Source organism: Phyllobates terribilis, unplaced genomic scaffold, assembly GCF_046119375.1.
Source record: "Phyllobates terribilis strain yellow unplaced genomic scaffold, ASM4611937v1 Scaffold_4__5_contigs__length_816908805, whole genome shotgun sequence".
NCBI lineage: Eukaryota > Metazoa > Chordata > Amphibia > Anura > Dendrobatidae > Phyllobates > Phyllobates terribilis.
In genome coordinates, this window is record NW_027362764.1 from 9,407,999 (window position 1) to 9,422,854 (window position 14,856).

General features: G+C 41.6%; 1 protein-coding gene across 2 annotated transcripts in view; it reads right to left on the reverse strand.

Annotated features, from left to right (window-relative positions):
* The window catches only part of SLC4A2 (solute carrier family 4 member 2), a 364,938-nt gene that overhangs the window by 289,154 nt on the left and 60,928 nt on the right, over nt 1-14,856 (reverse strand). The window contains exon 1 of one of the 2 annotated variants that reach the window (XM_073677121.1): nt 503-649. The exons of the other annotated variant lie outside the window; for it this stretch is intronic. The gene's annotated coding sequence lies outside the window, so the exon portion shown is untranslated. Of the gene's footprint in view, nt 1-502; nt 650-14,856 lie in introns of those variants that run through there. 2 annotated transcript variants of the gene reach the window in all.

Below are 14,856 nucleotides of genomic sequence, written 5' to 3' on the forward strand. Positions count from 1 at the left end.
CGGGGGCACTGTGATTGTACCGCACTGCGGGGGCACTGTGATTGTATCGCATTGTGCGCAGATTTACTAATGTGTCTGTGCCAAGACATTAGTGACAATGGGGCGTGGCTTCGTGTCTTCTAGAAAAATGTGACAATGTCTGATCCAACACAAGGCGCGGTTAGATGTCACACAGGGTCACACACTGCGCTCTCCAGCGCCCCCTGACCACAGGCTGAGGCTGGTATTACAGCCATCTGCAGAGATCTGCAGCGGGCGAAGGACACCGATAAAGGAGGAAAGGGTTAAATAATGGGATACATGAAGTCAGGAGACAGAAAGGGTTAATGCAAACGAGACGACAGGAGGCAGCTGGCCAGGAAGGGGTTAACAAGACGTGAGGATGAAGGGAAGGGGTTAATGAGGGACCGAACCGCGAGGAAGGGGTTAATGAGGGACGGGACCGCGAGGAAGGGGTTAATGAGGGACGGGACCGCGAGGAAGGGGTTAATGAGGCACCGACCTCTCATCACCGAGCAGCCGCTCTGCGGAGCACACAGCGCCGGTCACCTGACTCATCCTGACAGAAGGTCACATGATCTGGACCACAACTCATGACCAGACCCCTCTCCAGACTGCCGCCGCCGCCGCTGCAAAGCATCCTGGGAGAATCCTTCAGAAACACAGGAGGAGCAGAGGACACGACTGCAATCACACAGCAACACGTCCACCGACAGCACACCCCACAGACACCGTCACTACACCCCCACAGACACCGTCACTACACCCCACACACCGTCACTACACCCCACAGACACCGTCACTACACCCCACACACCGTCACTACACCCCACACACCGTCACTACACCCCACACACCGTCACTACACCCCACACACCGTCACTACACCCCACACACCGTCACTACACCCCACAGACACCGTCACTACACCCCACAGACACCGTCACTACACCCCACACACCGTCACTACACCCCACAGACACCGTCACTACACCCCCACAGACACCGTCACTACACCCCACACACCGTCACTACACCCCACACACCGTCACTACACCCCACAGACACCGTCACTACACCCCACAGACACCGTCACTACACCCCACAGACACCGTCACTACACCCCCACAGACACCGTCACTACACCCCACAGACACCGTCACTACACCCCACACACCGTCACTACACCCCACACACCGTCACTACACCCCACAGACACCGTCACTACACCCCACAGACACCGTCACTACACCCCACAGACACCGTCACTACACCCCACACACCGTCACTACACCCCACACACCGTCACTACACCCCACACACCGTCACTACACCCCACAGACACCGTCACTACACCCCACACACCGTCACTACACCCCACACACCGTCACTACACCCCACACACCGTCACTACACCCCACACACAGTTACTACACCCCACACACCGTCACTACACCCCACAGACACCATCACTACACCCCACAGACACCGTCACTACACCCCACACACCGTCACTACACCCCACAGACACCGTCACTACACCCCACAGACACCGTCACTACACCCCACACACCGTCACTACACCCCACAGACACCGTCACTACACCCCACAGACACCGTCACTACACCCCACAGACACCGTCACTGCACCCCACAGACACCGTCACTACACCCCCACACACCGCCACTACACCCCACAGACACCGTCACTACACCCCACACACCGTCACTACACCCCACAGACACCGTCACTACACCCCACAGACACCGTCACTACACCCCACAGACACAGTCACTACACCCCACAGACACCGTCACTACACCCCCACAGACACCGTCACTACACCCCCACAGACACCGTCACTACACCCCACAGACACCGTCACTACACCCCACAGACACCGTCACTACACCCCACACACCGTCACTACACCCCCACAGACACCGTCACTACACCCCACACACCGTCACTACACCCCACACACCGTCACTACACCCCACACACCGTCACTACACCCCACACACCGTCACTACACCCCACACACCGTCACTACACCCCACACACCGTCACTACACCCCACAGACACCGTCACTACACCCCCACAGATACCGTCACTACACCCCCACAGACACCGTCACTACACCCCACAGACACCGTCACTACACCCCACAGACACCGTCACTGCACCCCACAGACACCGTCACTACACCCCACAGACACCGTCACTACACCCCACACACCGTCACTACACCCCACACACCGTCACTACACCCCACACACCGTCACTACACCCCACACACCGTCACTACACCCCACACACCGTCACTACACCCCCACAGACACCGTCACTACACCCCACACACCGTCACTACACCCCACAGACACCGTCACTACACCCCACAGACACCGTCACTACACCCCACAGACACCGTCACTACACCCCCACACACCGTCACTACACCCCACACACCGTCACTACACCCCACACACCGTCACTACACCCCACAGACACTGTCACTACACCCCCACAGACACCGTCACTACACCCCACACACCGTCACTACACCCCACAGACACCGTCACTACACCCCACAGACACCGTCACTACACCCCCACAGACACCGTCACTACACCCCCACAGACACCGTCACTACACCCCACAGACACCGTCACTACACCCCCACAGACACCGTCACTACACCCCACAGACACCGTCACTACACCCCACAGACACCGTCACTACACCCCACACACCGTCACTACACCCCACAGACACCGTCACTACACCCCACAGACACCGTCACTACACCCCCACAGACACCGTCACTACACCCCACACACCATCACTACACCCCACAGACACTACACCCCACACACCGTCACTACACCCCACACCCCGTCACTACACCCCACACACCCCGTCACTACACCCCACAGACACTGTCACTACACACCCACAGACACCATCACTACACCCCACACACACCGTCACTACACCCCACACACCGTCACTACACCCCACAGACACCGTCACTACACCCCACACACCATCACTACACCCCACAGACACCGTCACTACACCCCACAGACACCGTCACTACACCCCACAGACACCGTCACTACACCCCACAGACACTGTCACTACACCCCACACACCGTCACTACACCCCCACAGACACCGTCACTACACCCCCACAGACACCGTCACTACACCCCACAGACACCGTCACTACACCCCACAGACACCGTCACTACACCCCACAGACACCGTCACTACACCCCACACACCGTCACTACACCCCCACACACCGTCACTACACCCCCACACACCGTCACTACACCCCCACACACCGTCACTACACCCAACAGACACTGTCACTACACCCAACAGACACTGTCACTACACCCCCCACACACCGTCACTACACCCCCCACACACCGTCACTACACCCCACACACCGTCGCTACACCCTCACACACCGTCGCTACACCCTCACACACCGTCACTACACCCCACAGACACCGTCACTACACCCCCACACACCGTTACTACACCCCCACAGACACCATCGCTACACCCCACAGACACTGTCACTACACCCCACAGACACTGTCACTACACCCCACAGACACTGTCACTACACCCCACAGACACCGTCACTGCACCCCACACACCGTCACTACACCCCACACACACACCGTCACTACACCTCACAGACACTGCAGCAACACGTCCACCGACACCACACCGTCACTACATCCCCCACACACCGTCACTACACCCAACAGACACTGCAGCAACACGTCCAGTCACTACACCCCCCACAGACCGTCGGTACACCCCACAGACACGGAAGCAACACGTCCACCGACACCACACCGTCACTACACCCCCTACACACCGGCGCTACACCCCACAGACACTGCAGCAACACGTCCACCGACATTACACCGTCACTACACCCCCCACACACCGTCACTACACCCCATAGACACGGCAGCAACACGTCCACCGACACCACACCGTCACTACACCCCACACACAACGTCACTACACCCCATAGACACTGCAGCAACACATCCACCAACACTACGTCCCACACACACAGTCACTACACCGCACACCGTCACTGCAGCAGCACGTCCACCGACACTACAGTATTATATATATATTATGTACATAGGAGCATTATTATAGTAGTTATATTCTTGTACATAGGAGCAGTATTATAGTAGTTATATTCTTGTACATATGGGGTAGTATTATAGTAGTTATATTCTTGTACATAGGGGGCAGTATTATAGTAGTTATATTCTTGTACATAGGGGGCAGTATTATAGTAGTTATATTCTTGTACATAGAGGGCAGTATTATAGTAGTTATATTCTTGTATATAGGGGGCAGTATTATAGTAGCTATATTCTTGTACATAGGGGGCAGTATTATAGTAGTTATATTCTTGTACATAGGGGCAGTATTATAGTAGTTATATTCTTGTACATAGGAGCAGTATTATAGTAGTTATATTCTTGTACATAGGAGCAGTATTATAGTAGTTATATTCTTGTACATAGGAGCAGTATTATAGTAGTTATATTCTTGTACATATGGGGTAGTATTATAGTAGTTATATTCTTGTACATAGGGAGCAGTATTATAGTAGTTATATTCTTGTCCATAGGGGGCAGTATTATAGTAGTTATATTCTTGTACATAGGGGGCAGTATTATAGTAGTTATATTCTTGTACATAGGGACAGTATTATAGTAGTTATATTCTTGTACAGAGGAGCAGTATTATAGTAGTTATATTCTTGTACATAGGAGCAGTATTATAGTGGTTATATTCTTGTACATAGGGAGCAGTATTATAATAGTTATATTCTTGTATATAGGAGCAGTATTATATTAGTTATATTCTTGTACATAGGAGCAGTATTATAGTAGTTATATTCTTGTACATAGGGGCAGTATTATAGTGGTTATATTCTTGTACATAGGAGCAGTATTATAGTAGTAATATTCTTGTACATAGAGGGCAGCATTATAGTTATATTCTTGTACATAGGGGCAGTATTATAGTAGTTATATTCTTGTACATAGGGGCAGTGTTATAGTAGTTATATTCTTGTACATAGGGAGCAGTATTATAGTAGTTATATTCTTGTACATAGGGGCAGTATTATAGTAGTTATATTCTTGTACATAGGGAGCAGTATTATAGTAGTTATATTCTTGTACATAGGGGCAGTATTATAGTAGTTATATTCTTGTACATAGGGGCAGTATTATAGTAGTTATATTCTTGTACTTAGGAGCAGTGTTATAGTAGTTATATTCTTGTACATAGGGGCAGTATTATAGTAGTTATATTCTTGTACTTAGGAGCAGTGTTATAGTGGTTATATTCTTGTACATAGGAGCAGTATTATAGTAGTTATATTCTTGTACATAGGAGCATTATTATAGTAGTTATATTCTTGTATATAGGAGCAGTATTATAGTAGTTATATTTTTGTACATAGGGGCTGTATTATAGTGGTTATATTCTTGTACATAGGAGCAGTATTATAGTAGTTCTATTCTTGTACATAGGAGCAGTATTATAGTAGTTCTATTCTTGTACATAGGAGCAGTATTATAGTAGTTCTATTCTTGTACATAGGAGCAGTATTATAGTAGTTCTATTCTTGTACATAGGAGCAGTATTATAGTAGTTCTATTCTTGTACATAGGGGGCAGTATTGTAGTAGTTATATTCTTGTACATAGGAGCAGTATTATAGTGGTTATATTCTTGTACATAGAAGCAGTATTATAGTAGTTATATTCTTGTACATAGAAGCAGTATTATAGTAGTTATATTCTTGTACATAGGAGCAGTATTATAGTAGTTATATTCTTGTACATAGGGGCCGTATTATAGTAGTGATATTCTTGTACATAGGAGCATTATTATAGTAGTTATATTCTTGTACATAGGAGCAGTATTATAGTAGTTATATTTTTGTACATAGGGGCAGTATTATAGTAGTTATATTCTTGTACATAGGAGCAGTATTACAGTAGTTATATTCTTGTACATAGGAGCAGTATTATAGTAGTTATATTCTTGTACATAGGGGCAGTATTATAGTAGTTATATTCTTGTACATAGGAGCAGTATTATAGTAGTTATATTCTTGTACATAGGAGCAGTATTATAGTAGTTATATTCTTGTACATAGGAGCAGTATTATAGTAGTTATATTCTTGTACATAGGGGCCGTATTATAGTAGTGATATTCTTGTACATAGGAGCATTATTATAGTAGTTATATTCTTGTACATAGGAGCAGTATTATAGTAGTTATATTTTTGTACATAGGGGCAGTATTATAGTAGTTATATTCTTGTATATAGGAGCAGTATTATAGTAGTTATATTCTTGTACATAGGAGCAGTATTATAGTAGTTATATTCTTGTACATAGGGGCAGTATTATAGTAGTTATATTCTTGTACATAGGAGCAGTATTATAGTAGTTATATTCTTGTACATAGGGGGCAGTATTATAGTAGTTATATTCTTGTACATAGGGGGCAGTATTATAGTAGTTATATTTTTGTACATAGGGGCTGTATTATAGTGGTTATATTCTTGTACATAGGAGCAGTATTATAGTAGTTCTATTCTTGTACATAGGAGCAGTATTATAGTAGTTCTATTCTTGTACATAGGAGCAGTATTATAGTAGTTATATTCTTGTACATAGGAGCAGTATTATAGTAGTTATATTCTTGTACATAGGGGCAGTATTATAGTAGTTATATTCTTGTACATAGGGGCAGTATTATAGTAGTTATATTCTTGTACATAGGGGGCAGTATTATAGTAGTTATATTCTTGTACATAGGAGCAGTATTATAGTAGTTATATTCTTGTACATAGGGGGCAGTATTATAGTAGTTATATTCTTGTACATAGGGGCAGTATTATAGTAGTTATATTCTTGTACATAGGGGCAGTATTATAGTGGTTATATTCTTGTACATAGGAGCAGTATTATAGTAGTTATATTCTTGTACATAGAGGGCAGTATTATACTAGTTATATTCTTGTACATAGGGGCAGTATTATAGTAGTTATATTCTTGTACATAGGAGCAGTATTATAGTAGTTATATTCTTGTACATAGGGGCCGTATTATAGTAGTGATATTCTTGTACATAGGAGCATTATTATAGTAGTTATATTCTTGTACATAGGAGCAGTATTATAGTAGTTATATTTTTGTACATAGGGGCAGTATTATAGTGGTTATATTCTTGTACATAGGAGCAGTATTATAGTAGTTATATTCTTGTACATAGGAGCAGTGTTATAGTAGTTCTATTCTTGTACATAGGAGCAGTATTATAGTAGTTATATTCTTGTACATAGGGGGCAGTATTATAGTAGTTATATTCTTGTCCATAGGGGCAGTATTATAGTAGTTATATTCTTGTACATAGGGGGCAGTATGATAGTAGTTATATTCTTGTACATAGGGGCAGTATGATAGTAGTTATATTCTTGTACATAGGGGGCAGTATTATAGTAGTTATATTCTTGTACATAGAGGGCAGTATTATAGCAGTTATATTCTTGTGCATAGGAGCAGTATTATAGTAGTTATATTCTTGTACATAGGGGCAGTATTATACTAGTTATATTCTTGTTCATAGGAGCAGTATTATAGTAGTTATATTCTTGTACATAGGAGCAGTATTATAGTAGTTATATTCTTGTACATAGGGGCAGTATTATAGTAGTTATATTCTTGTACATAGGGGCAGTATTATAGTAGTTATATTCTTGTACATAGGGGCAGTATTATAGTAGTTATATTCTTGTACATAGGGGCAGTATTATAGTAGTTATATTCTTGTACATAGGAGCAGTATTATAGTAGTTATATTCTTGTACATAGGAGCAGTATTAGAGTAGTTATATTCTTGTACATAGGGGGCAGTATTATAGTAGTTCTATTCTTGTACATAGGAGCAGTATTAGAGTAGTTATATTCTTGTACATAGAGGGCAGTATTAGAGTAGTTATATTCTTGTACATAGGGTCAGTATTATAGTAGTTATATTCTTGTACATAGGAGCAGTATCAGAGTAGTTATATTCTTGTACATAGGGGGCAGTATTATAGTAGTTATATTGTTGGACATAGGAGCAGTATTATAGTAGTTATTGTCAGGCAAAATGTATTTTTGGTCCCAGTTTTAAAAAATGAAAGCTGTCTTAAATTTCCACCCCTGTCCATTTGTAAGACATAGAACTGCAGTGCTGGCCCCCACCCTAAGAATTTTTATTAGCGTCATAAACCCTCAGCGCAGAGCAGCGTCTAGTTTGAACTGGTCTCTCCCTCCAATTCTATTGTTTAGCTGGACAAACGTTTAATGTTGATTTTAATAACACACAGGACTGTCACGAAGACAGGGGCCACATTTTTGGAATGCTCACATTTTTCCCATTATAATAGTATATCTTGCATAACTGAGAAACGACCGGGAACTGGGATAATGGATTCTGAGCTTCTCAGCGTCATAGCGATTTCATATTTGATATCAATCTTCATGAATAGTGGTGACGGTCAAGATGATGTCTCCCTCTTGGATGTGGGACCCCCCCACACCAAGATATGAAATCTGAAGGATTTTTAGGTCTTCTGCAGCTGGGTGGGCTCGCAAAGCCGAGCCCCCTTGTGAGGTGAATAAAATGGGTGTTTCCTAATCTTTTGGCCCGTTAGTAAAAACCAGAACGGCCATTTTCCAAGTCATTCTTGCCAGGGACGTCAGACGCATGCACACCACGCTGCGTGGAAGAATCACATCTAATTTCCGGGGAGCTGTCCCCCCCCACAGAATCTGAGACCATCACCTTGTGAAGCAGGTTTTGCTATTACTTATCCCTTTTATTTTAATAACTGTTTATGCATATATGTAAATTGTCTCTTTTATAATATCTTGTATATCTTTTGTAAACACTGCCCCCTTTTGGGAGTAAATCATTATTATTTACCAGTTTCGTTCTTCTTGTCCTATGTTGAGCAAACACGTTCCTCACCCGCTAATTCACGTTACCTACCAGGTACCCGATCCACCTGTTAAGCGATCGGTGGTGGCAGTATACCAGTATTTATGTGATATTGTGGTTTGGGGGTGGCTGGTCGGAGGTATATATACGTTCCTGGAAGGAACTGGTGGTATATATACGTCCTGTCACATCACGTGCCACAATAGTCGACATAAAATAGAGCAGCTGCACTCGTGCTTATCCTCGGTCAATACCGTGTTTGACCAGAAGGATAAGGGGGCGCCAGAGAGCTTCAAGGTCTGACCCAAAAGTGGGTTTGTTCTCATGACAGTTATATTCTTGTACATAGCAGCAGTATTATAGTAGTTATATTCTTGTACATAGGGGCAGTATTATAGTAGTTATATTCTTGTACATAGGGACAGTATTATAGTAGTTATATTCTTGTACATAGAGGCAGCATTATAGTAGTTATATTCTTGTACATAGGGGCAGTATTATAGTAGTTATATTCTTGTACATAGAGGCAGTATTATAGTAGTTATATTCTTGTACATAGAGGCAGTATTATAGTAGTTATATTCTTGTACATAGGGGGCAGTATTATAGTAGATATATTGTACATAGGGGGCAGTATTATAGTAGTTATATTCTTGTACATAGGGGCAGTATTATAGTAGTTATATTCTTGTACATAGGGGCAGTATGATAGTAGTTATATTCTTGTACATAGAGGCAGTATTATAGTAGTTATATTCTTGTACATAGAGGCAGTATTATAGCAGTTATATTCTTGTACATAGGAGCAGTATTATAGCAGTTATATTCTTGTACATAGGGGGCAGTATTATAGCAGTTATATTCTTGTACATCGGGGCAGTATTATAGTAGTTATATTCTTGTACATAGGAGCAGTATTATAGTAGTTATATTCTTGTACATAGGGGGCAGTATTATGGTAGTTATATTCTTGTACATAGGGGCAGTATTATAGTAGTTATATTCTTGTACATAGGGGCAGTATTATAGTAATTATATTCTTGTACATAGGGGGCAGTATTATAGTAGTTATATTCTTGTACATAGGAGCAGTATTATAGTAGTTATATCCTTGTACATAGGAGCAGTATTATAGTAGTTATATTCTTGTACATAGGAGCAGCATTATAGTAGTTATATTCTTGTACATAAGGGGCAGTATTATAGTAGTTATATTCTTGTACATAGGGGGCAGTATTATAGTAGTTATATTCTTGTTCACAGGGGGCAGTATTATAGTAGTTATATTCTTGTACATAGGGGCAGTATTATAGTAGTTATATTCTTGTACATAGGGGGCAGTATTATAGCAGTTATATTCTTGTACACAGGGGGCAGTATTATAGTAGTTATATTCTTGTACATAGGAGCAGTATTATAGTAGTTATATTCTTGTACATAGGGGACAGTATTATAGCAGTTATATTCTTGTACATAGGGGACAGTATTATAGCAGTTATATTCTTGTACATAGGGGGCAGTATTATAGCAGTTGTATTCCTGTACATAGGAGCAGTATTATAGTAGTTATATTCTTGTACATAGGGGGCAGTATTATAGTAGTTATATTCTTGTACATAGGAGCAGTATTATAGTAGTTATATTCTTGTACATAGGAGCAGTATTATAGTAGTTATATTCTTGTACATAGGAGCAGTATTATAGTAGTTATATTCTTGTACATAGGAGCAGTGTTATAGTAGTTATATTCTTGTATATAGGAGCAGTATTATAGTAGTTATATTCTTGTACATAGGGGGCAGTATTATAGTAGTTATATTCTTGTACATAGGGGGCAGTATTATAGTAGTTATATTCTTGTACATAGGAGCAGCATTATAGTAGTTATATTCTTGTACATAGGGGCAGTATTATAGTAGTTATATTCTTGTACATAGGGGCAGTATTATAGTAGTTATATTCTTGTACATTCGAGCAGCATTATAGTAGTTATATTCTTGTACATAGGAGCAGTATTATAGTAGTTATATTCTTGTACATCGGGGGCAGTATTATAGTAGTTATATCCTTGCACATTGGGGGCAGTATTATGGTAGTTATATCCTTGCACATAGGGGCAGTATTATAGTAGTTATATTCTTGTATATAGGGGCAGTATTATAGTAGTTATATTCTTGTACATAGGAGCAGTATTATAGTAGTTATATTCTTGTACATAGGAGCATTGTTATAGTAGTTATATCCTTGTACATAGGGGCAGTATTATAGTAGTTATATTCTTGTATATAGGGGCAGTATTATAGTAGTTATATTCTTGTATATAGAAGCAGTATTATAGTAGTTATATTCTTGTACATAGGGAGTAGTATTATAGTAGTTATATTCTTGTACATAGGAGCAGTGTTATAGTAGTTATATCCTTGTACATAGGGGCAGTATTATAGTAGTTATATTCTTGTATATAGGGGCAGTATTATAGTAGTTATATTCGTGTACATAGAAGCAGTATTATAGTAGTTATATTCTTGTACATAGGAGCAGTATTATAGTAGTTATATTCTTGTACATAGGAGCAGTGTTATAGTAGTTATATTGTACATGGGCAGTATTATAGTAGTTATATTCTTGTACATAGGGAGCAGTATTATAGTAGTTATATTCTTGTACATAGGGGCAGTATTATAGTAGTAATATTCTTGTACATAGGAGCAGTATTATAGTAGTTATATTCTTGTACATAGGGGGCAGTATTATAGTAGTTATATTCTTGTACATAGGAGCAGTATTATAGTAGTTATATTCTTGTACATAGGAGCAGTATTATAGTAGTTATATTTTTGTACATAGGGGCAGTATTATAGTGGTTATATTTTTGTACATAGGGGCAGTATTATAGTGGTTATATTCTTGTACATAGGAGCAGTATTATAGTAGTTATATTTTTGTACATAGGGGCAGTATTATAGTGGTTATATTCTTGTACATAGGAGCAGTATTATAGTAGTTATATCCTTGCACATTGGGGGCAGTATTATGGTAGTTATATCCTTGCACATTGGGGGCAGTATTATGGTAGTTATATCCTTGCATATAGGGGGGCAGTATTATAGCAGTTACATCCTTGCACATAAATCGGGGGGTCGTGTTTAGTTTAGATGTTGGAGCTTGATAAATACATATCATGCTCTGTGTGTGAGTTGTAAGAAGCTGTAGATAAATCTTCGGCACAATGTGTTTTTGTTGTATGCCTCGGGTCACATTTTTTGGCTGTTTGCTCTTATACTTTCTGTACAGAAGCTTCTGCTTTATAATTAAATAATTCCTGAGCTAAAGCTCTAAGTCCTGAAATTGATCTCCGTAATCCTCTGGGACAGGACTGAGTAGGAATGTCGGGGTCACTCGCTTAGCTGACCCTGGGGGGCGCTGCCTCCTCGCCTGGGGTCTACACTTTACTGACCGCTCCAGGGTTCAGGGCTTTTATTGGGAATTTAATGCCAGTCAATGACTGAGGCGGAGATGAATCCAGCAGTATCGGAAACTTTCATGTGGTGTCTGGGGATCGTCGCGGGATCCTTCTGTCCGCTTGTTCTATGTTCCATGTAATATTTGGGCATTGCTGGCAAACATTGGTGCTGCCACTCACATGGCCGCCGCCATATTAACTCTAAACAGTATTCACTTTTGCGCTTCCACTGTTTCCGTTCCTCTGTCACATAGCCATAACGTCTGTAGTTTTTGCTTGTTGAGGGAGTTGGAGCTTTGTATGACATTTAATTTACCACTGAAAAAAAAATTCCAAGTTTGGTGAAATGATAAAAAAAGAAGAAACCCTTCGTAAGTCTGCGGTGTTAAGTCAATGACGTGATGCTGAACGCGTAGACTCTGTCTGTTTTAGTGGTTTCAAAAAATTCAAAACTTTGTAATAAATATTTGGATTATGTCGCCATTTTACGAGACCAATATCTCGTTATTCTTCCATCAATGGTGTTGGGGCCTGATTTTTTTGCCCGGCAAGCTGGTATTTTGCATTATTCTACTCCGGGGCACACACTAGACTTTTATCCTTATTTTTCTGCATTTTTTGTGGGGGGTTCAGCGGCAAAAAAAAACACGGCAATTTTGTTATTTCCTTTTTTATTCCGGATTGATCATACAGGTTAAACAAACTTTTGGTAGATCTGAGTTTTGCATTTTGCTGTCATACAAAATTTTATTCTTTACATTTCTTTACATTTAACTGAGAAAAAATGGGCGATCTGAAATTTTTTTTTTTTATAATTTAAAAATTGTCCACTTCTCCCTTCCATCCCACTGTCACGCAAGGTGAGGGAAGGAATAAGTGTAGAACGACGGGAAGATGGGGAAGGGAGCCCAAGTACTAGGGAAAGGGGGAGTGAAGACCCATTAGGGTAGGCAGGGTGATATTAGATCTGCCTATCGTCCCTATATAGGTTCTGCACCCATCAACAAGCAGGAACCTACACCCTTAATGTCCCTAGAGCTAGGCCCTAGATATGGAAGAGACGGGATGACCATTAGTCAGGCCCCACTACAAACTAAAGACAACAAGGTAAACAAACAAAGGGGATACACTTAGCTTGAGCAGACACCAGAGAGATAACGCCAACCATCCTCCAAGTGCACCAAAGATGAGACTAGCCAACTGCTAATGCTCCAAGCCTGCACAGAGGTACATAAAACTATCACTGGCGATTCTCTGGATTAACTGAGAGTTTTTAACAACCAAGCAAGGGTGTGTCAATCAGCAGCAGAAGGTGGAGATCACTGTTGGGTCCTAAAGGAAGAAGTCTATATAGTTTATAATGCAGTCTGCAGAACCTGTAGGGCACGTATCAGGTTAGCTAAAGCTGACAATGAATTAAGGCTTGCAAGAGATGTCAAAAGCAATAAAAAAGGATTTTGGGGGTATGTCAAAAGTAAAAGAAAAGTCAAAGATGCTATAGGATTTTTACAGGATGAAAATGGTGAAATGGTAAGAAAGGATGTTGAGAAGGCCGAACTTTTTAATTCCTATTTTGCATCTGTTTTCTCTCGGAAAGAAAATGTAACTTCAACTGATCTTCACTGTCCTATTAAAGGAATAGAAGAATCCAGGTTATCTGTAAACAGAGAGATTGTGAGGGAATATTTAGCTAACATAAATGAGTTCAAGTCTCCAGGTCCAGATGAATTACACCCCAGAGTACTGAAGGAGATCGTAGAAGAAATTTTAGAACCACTCTCCATAATCTTTGAAAATTCTTGGAGAACAGGAGAAGTCCCAGAAGACTGGAGAAAAGCGAATGTTGTTCATATCTTCAAAAAGGGGAAGAAGGTAGACCCAGGGAACTATAGGCCGGTGAGTCTGACCTCTATACCAGGAAAGATCTTTGAACAAATTATTAAACAACATGTGTGTAAGTACCTGGATAAGAATGAAGTGATTAACCAGAGTCAGCATGGGTTTGTAGCTAACAAGTCATGTCAGACTAACTTAATTTCCTTCTATGACAGAATCACTGACTGGGTGGATCAGGGAAATGCTGTAGATATAGTATATCTTGACTTCAGCAAAGCATTTGACAAAGTATCTCACACCATCCTTATTGAAAAAATGACCAAGTATGGAATGGACAAGGCAACTGTTAGGTGGATTCATAACTGGCTTAGTGATCGGACTCAAAGAGTGGTCGTAAATGGCTTCACATCCAGTTGGATGAATGTCTCAAGTGGGGTACCACAGGGGTCTGTCCTGGGACCTGTATTGTTCAACATCTTTATCAATGATTTA